Below are 12899 nucleotides of genomic sequence, written 5' to 3' on the forward strand. Positions count from 1 at the left end.
TGGATACATAACTTAAATTGTTCCTTCTTTAATTAAGATTTTTAATATATCTGTTTCAGATTAGTGTAAAAATTTCAGAGATTTTTGTACTCACAATATCTAATATATGCAATGCTTCTTAGTTTAAATTAAAAGTTAAAAAAATTAAAGTAGTGGAAAAAAAGAAAAGAAAAATAAGGTAACATTTCATAATTTTCAAGTTAATTTAACTTGATTTTAGTTATATAACTGGGAATAAGAGATAGGAAAGGTTGTAATTGTTTGCAATTTTTGCCTTCAGGAGTATTGATGTTCAGATGTTCAGTACCATTTTAGGCATTATTAGATATTATTTTGTATTGGAGACATCTGAAATCCAGAGTTAATCAATAGGGTAAGGGATCTTAGGTAATAAACTTCCTAAGTGACAGCTGGTGGCCAAATATTACTCAAAATAAAAATCAAAGACAAAGGTATCTGGTTTCAGATAACCAGTGTAGGTGCATCTATAGTCAGGACAGAGATAGGGGCTCTCCAGAGGGCCATTCATTGCATGCTAAGTGCCAAAAAGTGAGGTGGTACTCCTCAGGGTACTCCTCTTGCAAGAGGATGTAATGGGAAGAGGATGACAGGCTCAGACAAGACTTTCAGTGTTAAGTGCACTGATTGAATGGCATGTATCCTATGGTTTTGTCTGTTAGTTCAGCTTCCTCCGACGCCTCCACCCCAAAGAGAATTCAGACTGATATTTTAAACTGAAGATCGTTGTGTGTATACCTTAACAAAAAAGAGCGATTCTTGCAACCAGCTTGTTATACTAATTTCAATTAACAGTACAAAAACTTCAGGACCAGTTTGAAAGGATTTCCATTCTACTGTAACATCTTGTGACTGGCTTTTATTTCCCAGGCACTGACATTTTGTAATCATTTCAAAGTGTATATCTTCAAGGAACAGTACATTGACCAATTAATATTAGAAACATAGAAGCATTCAGGTTGAAAAAGGCCCCTAAGACCATCCAGTCCAACCATTAACCCATCACTACCAAGTACACCACTCAAGCATGTTCTGCACCTACACATCTTAAATATCTGCACAGGTGGTGACTTTACTACTTCCCTGGGCAACTTGTCCCAGCTTGACAGCCCTTTAAGTAAAGAAATATTTCCTGTGTTGTTTAGGTCAATTTTGTTCATAATATCTTTCCATAGTCTAAGAATTGCCTAAACTAGTAAACAAGCTTGTTTACCAAAAAAAAAAAAAAAAAAAAAAAAAAAAAAAAAAAAAAAAAATTGCAGTGTTCTCACAAATTAAGCATTAAGTTTAAAGCATCTTTTATCATTATTGAGTTAATTATATTCATTAGTGGTACAACCTACGGGTCAGAGGTTTATGTACTTACTGTGACATCAAGTTCTTAAATACATAAAAGCTTGATTACGAGGTGGTAAAAGCATCCTACATGGAAAGCTACGGTGTCTAATTCCAGCAATACAAGACTTTTGATAACAGAATCTGACTTTTTCACAGTTCACAGCCTTGCCTAAACTCTCATTCAACTTGCCCAGTAATCTTTAGAGTGGGTACTGGAGTCTGAATTGGCTAACAGGGGAGGAAAATATTCACAATATTGAGCTACATATCAGCTATTTGGTTTTATTTCTCCCCCCCCCTCCCCCACCCCCCCCGTTCTATCTCTGGAATAAGGGTGCCACCTACTGGCCATCAGTTATTTTGTGAAATTGCCAGAAAATCTCTGTCTTCTGCTCAGGGGCACTTATTCCTTCTCTATTGATTAAAACAATCTAATTTCCCATCATTTTGTACCATTCTGGGCATGTGGACTTGAAAAAATATTCTTTTTTCTTTTATACATGTATCAATAAAGGTCAAAAAATTGAGACAGATATGCAGGAGGCCAACTGTTGGCTTAGTGTATAGTTTCATGAATGCAGGCAAATAGTCATATAAAGGAGCAGCTTGATTTCTTTAGTATGAGACAGCAACAGACTCCAGAATCACATGCTTTCCCACAAAGAAATGTAAAAGAGTATGCTCATACCTCTCTCTCTATTTTAAGGACATAGGAGATAATAAAATCTTCTTACTCGTGATTTTCAGCCCAGGGACCTGACCCCTTTAGGCACATTTTCTGCCTCTTCAGACTTCATTTTCTGCCAGCATGTGAAGCAGAGAAGAGAGGAGAAAGAGGTGGAGCTCCATTTGGGAGCAGCAAGGGTCCACAGATAGACTATGAACTCCTGAACATGTCAAGATCAGCATGATGTAGGTTGGGTCAGGAGAAGCTCTGCAGTCACTCTTCTCACTCAGCACACTCACATTACTCATGAAACACCACTGATCCTTTCCAGTCTCATCTCTGAAGCCAAATTTCTGAAAGGTCCCTTTTACATGCCTTAGTCTGTCCCACCCAGAATTTGGGGCACTGTGCTGGTGTTTGTAGGGTTTTATTTTTGATAAAACTGGTGGACTGCTAGGTATGTTTACTAATTTTGTGACCTTAAGCAGGGGAAAACTAAAATTTTGCTTAAAACTAAAACAAATAAAATCAGCTTCCTAGCAGTGACAAAGGAGACTGCAAACTAATCCTGCACTCACTTCAGGCAAAGAACAGAACGGAGGGTTTCATGTCTTTTCTCAAATAAATTTTTATTGTGATGAAGGCTGTGTACAAAAATGCTTTTGACGCTGTATGTAGTACAGAACTTTTGGGGAGCATCAGTCATATCCAACAGTAATGGACTGGGATAGAGTTAACTTTAGTCATAGCAGCTCAATCAGTGCTACAGTTTATATTTGTGATCAAAACAATACCGATGACACCCTTATGTCGTAGCTATTGATGAACAATGTCTGCACAGCACCAAGGCCACCTCTGCTTCTCACTCTACCATGACTCTGATTAGGTTGGGGGTGCAAAATAATTAGAGAGGGAAAAGGGAGATAGATAACCCAAACTAACCAAAGAGATATTCCATGCCATATAGCATTGTGGTCAGCAAAAAAAAAGGGAAAAGATTAATTGGTTGGACATTGGTCTTCCTGAGGGAAGTGGAAGATTGCCTTTGCATCATCTGTTTTGTTTTCTTTCTCTTTTCTTCCATTTATCCTTCATTTATTACTTTTTAAATTAATGATTAGACACCCATATTTTTTTGGTTTTAATGTTCCTTTCTTGATCCCCCATCCCACTTCAGTGGGGAAGGAGTGAGGGCTGTGTGGTCCTTAGCTGCCTACCAATGTTAACACAACACATGGGGAGAACTGAAAGAGCCAGGCAATAATTTTAAAAGTAGTTTGGGCCCCAAGAATCTCTTAGAGAATGAAAGCATTTCTCTGGTGCATCTGAGCTTAAGGTAATAGAGCAATGCAATACATCCACGTCACATTAGTTTTAAAAAGGAAAGAGAAAGACTTGTAAAATATAGAATATTTGTAAAAAAAGTGGCTCACTTAAACAATGATGCTGTTTTTCACTCCCTAAAAGTTAACATAAGTTGAAAATAAAAATTAAATCCACTCTGCTTAAAAATACCTAGAATGGATTCATGTTACAAGACACAACTAATTGGTGAAACTCATCATCAAGTGACTGAAAAAGAATGAACATCTCCTTAAAAAACTGGCAATATCAATTATAGCAAAGCCATTCAAAATTACTGTAAGTATGACAGACCTCATCTTGTGTTCATAAATACAAATGTGGCATTAAAATGGTACAGTCTTCTGAGTCATTTTCGCTGTACTTTCCTCTGGATCTAGGTTTCCCATTTTCCCTTCAAGAGTATGGCTTAAACATGAACCTCTGTTCCCAGTAAATTGGAGTCCTTGTCCCACATGCTTAATTGCAATACCTGCTTTATATAGTGCAATTAAATTATTCTAGTCATGTGTTTCAAAATTAAATTGAAATTACAATAAATACATTTTTTAAAATCCCCACTTATAATCTATACAAGATAATGATTTTAAAAAACAAAGTCCTAATTTTTTTAAACCTACATCTGACTCCATCCAGATTGTTCCAGGTAGGACAAGAGTCATGGATATTGAACCAAATTTAACAGGTAGCCCCTATTCATGCAAAGGGCAGCAGTCAGGTGTCTGAACATACTGGGTGCAGTTACACATTGTGTTGTCCTGAACACAGCCTCACTGGAAATAGCAGGAAAGGCAAACAGATCCTCTCCCACCACATATGTGTTGCAACCACTGTGAACATATGCCATGTTCAACATTTTCCTGATACCACTGTTGAGGTCTCTTTCTCCCTGGCACACTGGAATGGCTCAGCAGCTCTGCTCCTTCAAAGATCCTCCCCTGCCAGCTGCATTCCCTCTGGCTTTCTAGAGTCCAAAGAAAATCCTTCTATCAAGTACATTAAAGGCATTTGTTACAAAGCCAATGCCACAGTTATATCCACAGTGTGCTGTTAGGGCTGGTTAAAATGTTACAGCAAAACATTTTCCCATTTAAAAAAATGGCACTTTTCTGGCCTTGGCACATTCCTGTGGACTGGCTGATCTTGCCAAAACCCCAGCAGAAACTGGAAGACAGGCTGACCCTTGGCTGTGATCATGTCACTGAGCTCAGCAAGGCTCTTAATTCCCTGGAAAGCTTTTGCTGACTTGCTGGTGGCCAAGACTGCATAAGATACCTGTCTGTAAATCTGCTTAGGTCCTTCTGCTGCAAATTCCCCAACATCTGGTGGTATCATACCTCTATTCCCCAAATAATTGTCTGCTGGACATTTGAGATGCCTGACTTTTTAGCTTGTGAGCCTAGCAGGTGGCAAAAAAAAAAGGTGAGACAACACCTCCAGTAAATATCTGGTAAACATCTCCAGAGCACAGTATTTAGTTCTACAGTAAAACAAATATCAACATAATTTTTGGTGCTTTTTTACCCCTATATTTTTCTAGAAAGATTTTTTTAATAGATATATATTTTTATTTTCAATCTTATTGTGCCCACAATATTTAACAACATTTGTTGGTGACAGCACAGAAAAAACACGGTGACCACAGAGAGGACAGATACTACCAACATATATTGTGAACTCTGGTAACCCATGAATTTTCAGTGCAGTGCAAAATGAAACTTAGCTCCTAAAGTGCATAGGCAATAAGAGTAGAACTTTTTCGCTAAGATTTTTAGCAAAAATTTGTGGGGCAAAAAAGACGTTAATAGCACAAAGAAGGTAATCTTGCTAACAATTTTTTTGAGAGGGAACAAAATCAAATTCTACCAGTACCTGAAACATACAGCAGTAGTGTACAGTTTATATGATAAATCATATTTAGCAAAATATTTTGAAGCATTTACTATCAACTTATGGAAAACTCTGTTGTTCCTTACAGATCAGACATATTAAGAAATACTGAAGTGTGTATTTAGTTTTAAGAACATCCTTAGGTCCTTTAAAAGTAAATCCCTTAAAAGAAAATAATTGAAGCAAATAAATTAAATAGAGAAATTTGAAAATTACGTGGTTTAAAGTGATTTGCTGCTCTAAATCCTCAAGAGCCCATTGAAAACAATTAGTACTGGGAAATGAAAACTTCTCAATTATCAAGACAGGTCAACCTTCAAAATCTTTGTCTTTCTCTTTAGTTCCACCAGATGGTGGTATATTGCAAAAAACGACTCCTGAAGATCATTTTTCCTCTCAAAGCCTGAAAAGAAAGAGGAAATCTTCATCAGTTAAAAAGAATACGTTGAATCTCTACGAGGCAGTAAGGATTTTACAGAAACAAAGCCTTAATTTTTTTAAAGTTGTATCTGACCCCATCCAGATTTTTTGTACGTAGGAGGAGTATGACTTTTCTTCTAGTCTCTTCTTTATTGTTTAAGATGTCAGATAGATTTATTTTCAATAGATGGAGTAGGAGAGATAGGTATTCACAGTTATTATATTTTAATCAAATCTTTTAATATTTTTCTATTCTACTTCAGCAGTGATTCCTGACCCCACTCTTTTAATCTCTTTTCCTTAGAAGAGTTTAGTAGTTGCATTTTGCTCTCTGTCTCGCCTGCAATACCAGTGCACTTTTCTGGTGGATTAAGTGCAAGGTCCTGGGCACTTCAAAGTAAATACTTAAATCTTAATTAGATATCATTATATAACTCCAGAATGTTCTGAATGCTTTGACATCATGTCAAGGAAGATTTAACTTTGGCTTAAAGATTGTCCTTGGCTTCAATGCAAGAAGGTTCCCACTGATACTGAAACCATTGCTTCAGCTAAGAGATGAGCATGTGCATAAAGTCAGATCAGCATTGCTACTCCTCCTAGAACTGAGTAACTCATTAGAAACACTGGATTTTAAGTCATTACAGGGTATGAGTGTTTTTACAGGTGCTATGGATGTTTTTGGCAGGGAGTGATGTGACCTTTCAAGCTAGGTAGTTAATACCTTTTATTCTAGGTAGTTAATACTCTTACACTTCATCTCCAAGTATTGTGGTATTACAATCTGTATATGTAGGCATTTAAGCACTTACAAGCAAAAAAAAACTTGCTAAAGGTCTCCTCATTAAAAACTTTTTATTTGCATCTGAGAATAGAGAAATGTTTTCTTCTACTGAGAAACTGTTTTTTCAGCATCTGAACTGAATGGAAGCTCTGTGTTACTGGTTTTAACAAAGGAAAAAATTAAAAGGCAAAATATAGTGCTGTTGTCTAGGCTTTTTCACTGTGTCTCTCCAGGCAATGCCTTGATATGCATTCATGAGCAAAAGGGTTCAACTTGCTAATCCTTAAGTTCCAGAGGCTGAGCTTGGGGCCTCTGGGAATATGATGTTTAGCACAAGTCCTGACACTCCACCGTAAGCTGTGTGGATCTGAAAAGCAGGCTTCAAGCCTGGAGCAGGACTGTTTTCTAATTATCCTCTGTTCGTGTGAAAGCCAGAGTCTCAGAAGCTAAATGTAATTAAAACAGTTATTCTACCCCTTGGTACCAAACAGGAAGCAGCCCAAATTCCCAGCCCTGTCATCCATACTCTGCCAAATTGTTCTCTGCTCGTTGACTGCTGCCTCCTCATCTCTGTGCTCACCAATAATGCAGATCCTCATAAGACCACTGATCATGAACAGCAGCTATTCATTCGGTCTCCTTACTTTGGATTACAAATAGTCTGCTATGTCATGGTACGCCTGAACTTGTAGCATTCTCTACAAAACTTCTTGTACTGCCACTCCTCTCCTAAAGTCCACTGTAGGAACTAATCTATCCCACCCAAAAAAGAAGATGAAGGGAAAATACATGTCTTTTTCTTTTAAAATCAAGTGTTTCTTGCAGCTTGGTTCAGGGACATTTTTTAATTAACTCATAGTTTTATTTACATCTGCAAATGGGCCTGAAACCTTGTTAAAGCAGGGAATTTGATCAAAAAACTATGAATAATGTTCAAGTGGGAATTTACAGTTTATGCACTGCCTTGGTTTGAAACTGGTCCATTTTAAATAGTTTGAGTAAATAGCAGCATGGAGAAAGTACATTTTCTAAAAGGCAGTCCTAAATGAAAGGGTACAAATCAGGCATGCAGACATATTAGCAACTATAGAAAAATTGATTCCCTACTTTACAACAGGTGAAGCAATGTCTTGCAACAATAAGGTCTAAGACCCTGTGCTGCTTCATGAGTTGCCGTAAAAGAAGAAAAAGGGCACTACCCAGTCTGTCACTCTTGCTTGCTTTCCTTGTCTTCTCCTTCTTTCCAGGCTATTCACCAACTCACCACTTTCCCCTTTTTTTTTTTTTTTTTTTTTTGTTAGACATTTAAAGGAAGGGTTCATATCTGATAAACAGTATATTACAAAATTTTCGGTCCCCAGTTCCAGAATTAAATCAAATCCTGAATTTTCTATTGATAGTGTATAAAATCTGACCAATAAATCAACAGTAATCATAAACTCTGTTGGAAGGAAACTTGTGATCGACAGCCCAAATGTTATGTGGAGAGCAACATGGAATCTTCCTCTCTGTACCTGTTTTCTTAGCTTTAATAGTGACCATTTACTCTACTTTTTGAGTTCCTTATGCTACTTTACCCAGTCATCATTTCCAGCTTAGAGAAGGCTTCCCTCCTATCACTTCTGCAATATCTGATGGTTTTTATATGTCTACTGCTGACTTAGAAGACTGAAGCTTCTCCATTACCAAATCATTTCCTCTTCTCTCACTCCAAATTGTGTGTTTAGTTCAGGTCCAGTATGACTGTACAGGACACAGAATTGATTTTCTGGATGTTGGAAGGTGCCCATCAGGCATACAGTTGTGCAGTTCATACTCAAGATGAGTTATGGGTCATTGTTTTGTCTGGATCTGATAACACACAGCATGAATTATGAAGTATTAACTTTTTTTAGTTTTTTGTTATATGAAACAAGCAGAAACATTCATTTTTCTGGCCTGGAAAATGAAGTAACATCCCTGCAAAGCTCTTCTTGTGATGAGATACATTCTACAAGAGAGAAGGCAAGAGAACATTATATACAGTGTTCTTCATATACTAGTGTGCTTGTGTGTATCATATGAATGTGTGTCATAGAATGGTTTGGGTTGGAAGGGCCCTTAAAGATCATCTAGCTGCCGCTGCCCCTGCCATGGACAGGGACACCTTCCACTAACCACAACGCTCAGAGCCCCACCCAATCTGGTCTTGGACACTTCCAGGGATGGGGCATCTTCAGCTTCTCTGGGCAACCTGTTCCAGTGTCTCACAACCCTCACAGTAAAGAATTTATTCCTATGTGTATGTGTACCTATATATTAGAAAAATAAATACTGTCCATTTATTTGACTTTTCCCCTCTTTCCCCAAAACCTTTCAACTGATTGTACAAACTGTTTGTTTTGTACAATTGTACAAATTGTACAAACTGTACATACTGTTTTAATAAGCTTTTATCTCTTTATATTATCAATCTCAAGGACTATCTGTAATGGTGAATTTGAGCAAACCTTCCTTTTTCACACCTGTTCCCAAAGGGGCAGATGCACTCCTAGCAGAAAAGCACTGAAGTGTTTAAATGAACAGAAATCAGGTTTCTAAGCACCATGCTACAGATATTTTAACACTCTCTCTATCTAAATAAAGACTTTTCCCAGTAAATGTCAGTTCCTTTCACATCAAGATATGCCTTGGAAAGTGTTGCAAATAATACATTATGTTTCTTCACACACTACTGAAAGCTGCTAATAAGCCAACAAAAATCTTTTAGCACAGCATTACTTCTTATGCCTTCTGCCTTTTTGAATGTTCACAAGAGATTTACATCCATCCATTACACAGAAACACGGATTTCAGGTCCAGGTCAGTGTACCATGCACTGAAGTAAAATGTCTGATTTGCCACAACTATGCTACATACATGAAGAAAATCTAATTTTTTCAAAGACCAGTTCCAGTTTACTTTCTTTCCGAGAATATAAATTTCTGGAGTTTTTCTCTGAACTTTTATCTGCGAAAGCAGTCTGAGAAAAGCTACCTACAAATATAGGTTTCTTGTTACCTTTCAAGAATGAAACGAGCTTCTGCTTTATAATTCGGCCTTCACCTGGGAGCTAAGCTTTCCTCTGTTCTTTTTCATCTCCCCTAAGAGGTGGTTCTCCTGTATGGACACCAGGATGTCTTCTAATTCTGAGACCAGTGCAACAAAATAATATTTACTTGCTTGAGACATGGATTCAAACCACAAGCTTTCTCAAACCTGGGCAGATTGGTGTTGATTATCCCAAGATATCAACAGCAATCTATATTTCCATCTTACTCAGTACTTACGGTTCAGGCTTACTGAATGATCCAACTGACTCTGACTTGAATATTTCTTGACCCTTTACCATGCACTCTCTCCTTTTCCTGATCAGCTTTCTTTAGTTGTTCCAGTTTCAGCTTAAAAGCTTTCAATTTGAAACATCTCAGTTCAAATCTGTTTTTCTAGATTCAAGGGAAGTGCTGGGAATGCTGGTCAGATGATTGCCCTTTGCAAACACTGATGGGAACCCACCCATTTTTTTCAAAATATCTTGTATCTTCTAGATTATACCAGCCTATTAGTTCTTAACTAACATTTTGATAGCAATACTTAATTCATTATTATATTATCTTTCCTCTTTTTCCCTGACTTTTCCCTCCCTTTTCTTCCTACCTCCAAACACATACAAGCCATGTCTCAGCCAGCTCTGACACACTTTGGCTGGAGCCAGACAGAAGGAATAGCCAGTGAACATTCATTAAGTCCCTTATCTATCCACATTTTGTTTCCCATTTGTCTGTTCCCTTACAGCTCCTTTCAGTTCAACACTGTAACACAGGAGTCTGTAAAACCACAGAGGTAAAGTGGGAGTGCATGTGATATTTATAAAAAAACCCCAAATTGTAATGTTCTCAACTCCCTTGTTCTCTGTAGGCCAGGTCTTGTAATAGTTACTCTTAACTCCACTATCATGAAAAATCAGCCTTCAGTAAATGGACTTTTGAGGAGAATGGAAGCTATTTGCCAAGGATTTCTTTTTCAAAAGCAGCTGCAGTCTTAGCACTTCAGCACCTTTGCATACTAAAGACAATCATCAGAAATTTGTGTCATTGTTGCCTATTTCTGCAGCAATCAGCTGCAGAATACTATAATACCATGGTACTACAGTATTCTGCAGTTACATTCTAAGTTATACTTTACATGCTGCAAAATTCAGAATAATTTGAATAAACCCTTCATTTGTGGGTACGTACACATATACCTTTGCTCTGTGTGGTGTTATTTTTTTTGATCCCTTCTTTTAAACAGAACAAAAGGCAAGTTGTCTTTTCCAAACAGCTCTTTATTTAAAAGATCATTATATAATATACCAAAACACAACTACTTCTACAGTATATGTGTTATATATATGGTTATACAACTATCTTAAGGATTTGGTTGTACACAAAAATAACCAAGAGATTTCACTCATGCAAGAGCTATTGAATAAACTATTTCTACAATCTTCTCTACATCTGCTAAAAAGTAAGAAGTATTTAATTTTTTTTTTTTTTTAGGACAAGAATGATTGGGTTTTAAGCATAGAGATTATTCATTCAAAAATTTTGTCTTTTTGCATCCTAATAAAAGGCTTTAAGATATTAGATTCTAGGAACAGTAGTTTTTAAGTACATATAAACAATAGACTTGGAAAAAAAAAGTGGAGGAATCATGTTATTCATTCCAGATAAAATGATTTCCAAGTTGTATTGCTCTGTAAAAACTTTAAGAAAATAATCCACAATATAGCACATACTAGTTCTTTTTTCTCTTTTCTTCCTTTCTTTCTTTCTTTTCTTTCTTTCTTTCTTTCTTGGGCTGGGAGATCAAACAGAAAAATGCTATTCCTTGGTAATTCAAGTCCAGTTTTGTATAGTCCCTCTTTTCCTTCTGTACAATGGAATGTGAGGCAACTCCTGAAACATCAGCCATACACTCTCATCTACTTGGAAAAATCAAGTCTTAGTTGGGCAACTAAGAGTTCCTGAAGGCTTCGTTTCCCAATAGCTGACACTCTCCAAACATTACTGGGTAGCTCCCATGTCATTTTCCCATATTGCTACTTCAGAGCAGTCATTCAGTCAGACAAAGCTTGCCTGTTAATGAGGAATCACAAAGCTCTTTCTGTTCTGCTGTCTGATTGGTTGGTCTGACTGACCCATTCAAGTATCCTGTATCTGGATGATTTTTGAAATCTGGTCATGAACATTATGCTCCTGTGTGTGTTGTAACATGACACTTGCTGGATGACAAGGTCAAGTATCAGTAGAAATGAATATTAACAAACAAATATGTTTGAGTTCTTGTTGTTGACACAGCTTAGATAGGTGATTCTAATGCTCCCTGGCAGTCCGGTAAATGGAAGGAAACAAAAAATAATTTGACATATATTTATTAATTTATTTAGGTGTCAGGGATATTTACTTCTTTATCTATCTATTCATCTATCCATCTATCCATCTATACTTTCAGGGTTTTTCAGCCTCACTCATGAGTTCTGACTGCTTGCATATGGCAGCAATTAAAATCTCATTCTCCAAGTTCCTTGCAGAAGTCAGCCCCTCTTCCACTTTTTTTGGTTCCTGTAGAGGGAAAGGAAAGGAAAGGAAAGGAAAGGAAAGGAAAGGAAAGGAAAGGAAAGGAAAGGAAAGGAAAGGAAAGGAAAGGAAAGGAAAGGAAAGGAAAGGAAAGGCCTGTCTAAATTTCTGAATTAATAAGTCTTTACATATGATAACCTCCTCTGACTTGAACTTCATCCAGCACTCATTGCTGCTGCAAATATAGTGGCATGGATATTGCAGGCAATGCACAGTTATTGATAAGGCAGGTACCCTGAGGATCTCACTGAAAGAATGTGCGAAATAGAGACAAATGTGCATACACCTATTATTTTTCTGCCATCATCCAAAAATGAAGGCTAAAGAAAGGCTGCAATTTTGCAGCAGCGAGGCTATCAGGAGGTAGCAACAGCTAGAAGAGAGAAGAGATTTCAAGCAAGGAAGTCTCCCAGACTTCAAAATTTTCTTTAACGACTCTGAGCACCTGGCTTAATTCTATGGTGTGTGTTTTCTAGTATTTTAATACTGCAATGCTTGCTTTTCTTGAATGACCAATAAATTGAAAAGCCAGCACTGACTTTTTTAGCTTAACTGACCATATTATAATTGCGGTTTTTGTTTCCTCATCTAGTTCAGACTATCACTCTGAATGACATGTCTCTGACACCTCATTCAGAGACTGGGGACAATTGACAAGCTGTACTTTCCTGCCATGCTTTAAGCTCTGTCTCCACCAGTGACACGCAGTAGCTGGCTGTGTGTGGATTCACAGTCTGCTGAAAGGAAATGGGTTATTTAAAGTCATTTCCAGCCAGTCTGA

This window comes from Corvus hawaiiensis, chromosome 4 (assembly GCF_020740725.1).
Source record: "Corvus hawaiiensis isolate bCorHaw1 chromosome 4, bCorHaw1.pri.cur, whole genome shotgun sequence".
Taxonomy (NCBI): domain Eukaryota; kingdom Metazoa; phylum Chordata; class Aves; order Passeriformes; family Corvidae; genus Corvus; species Corvus hawaiiensis.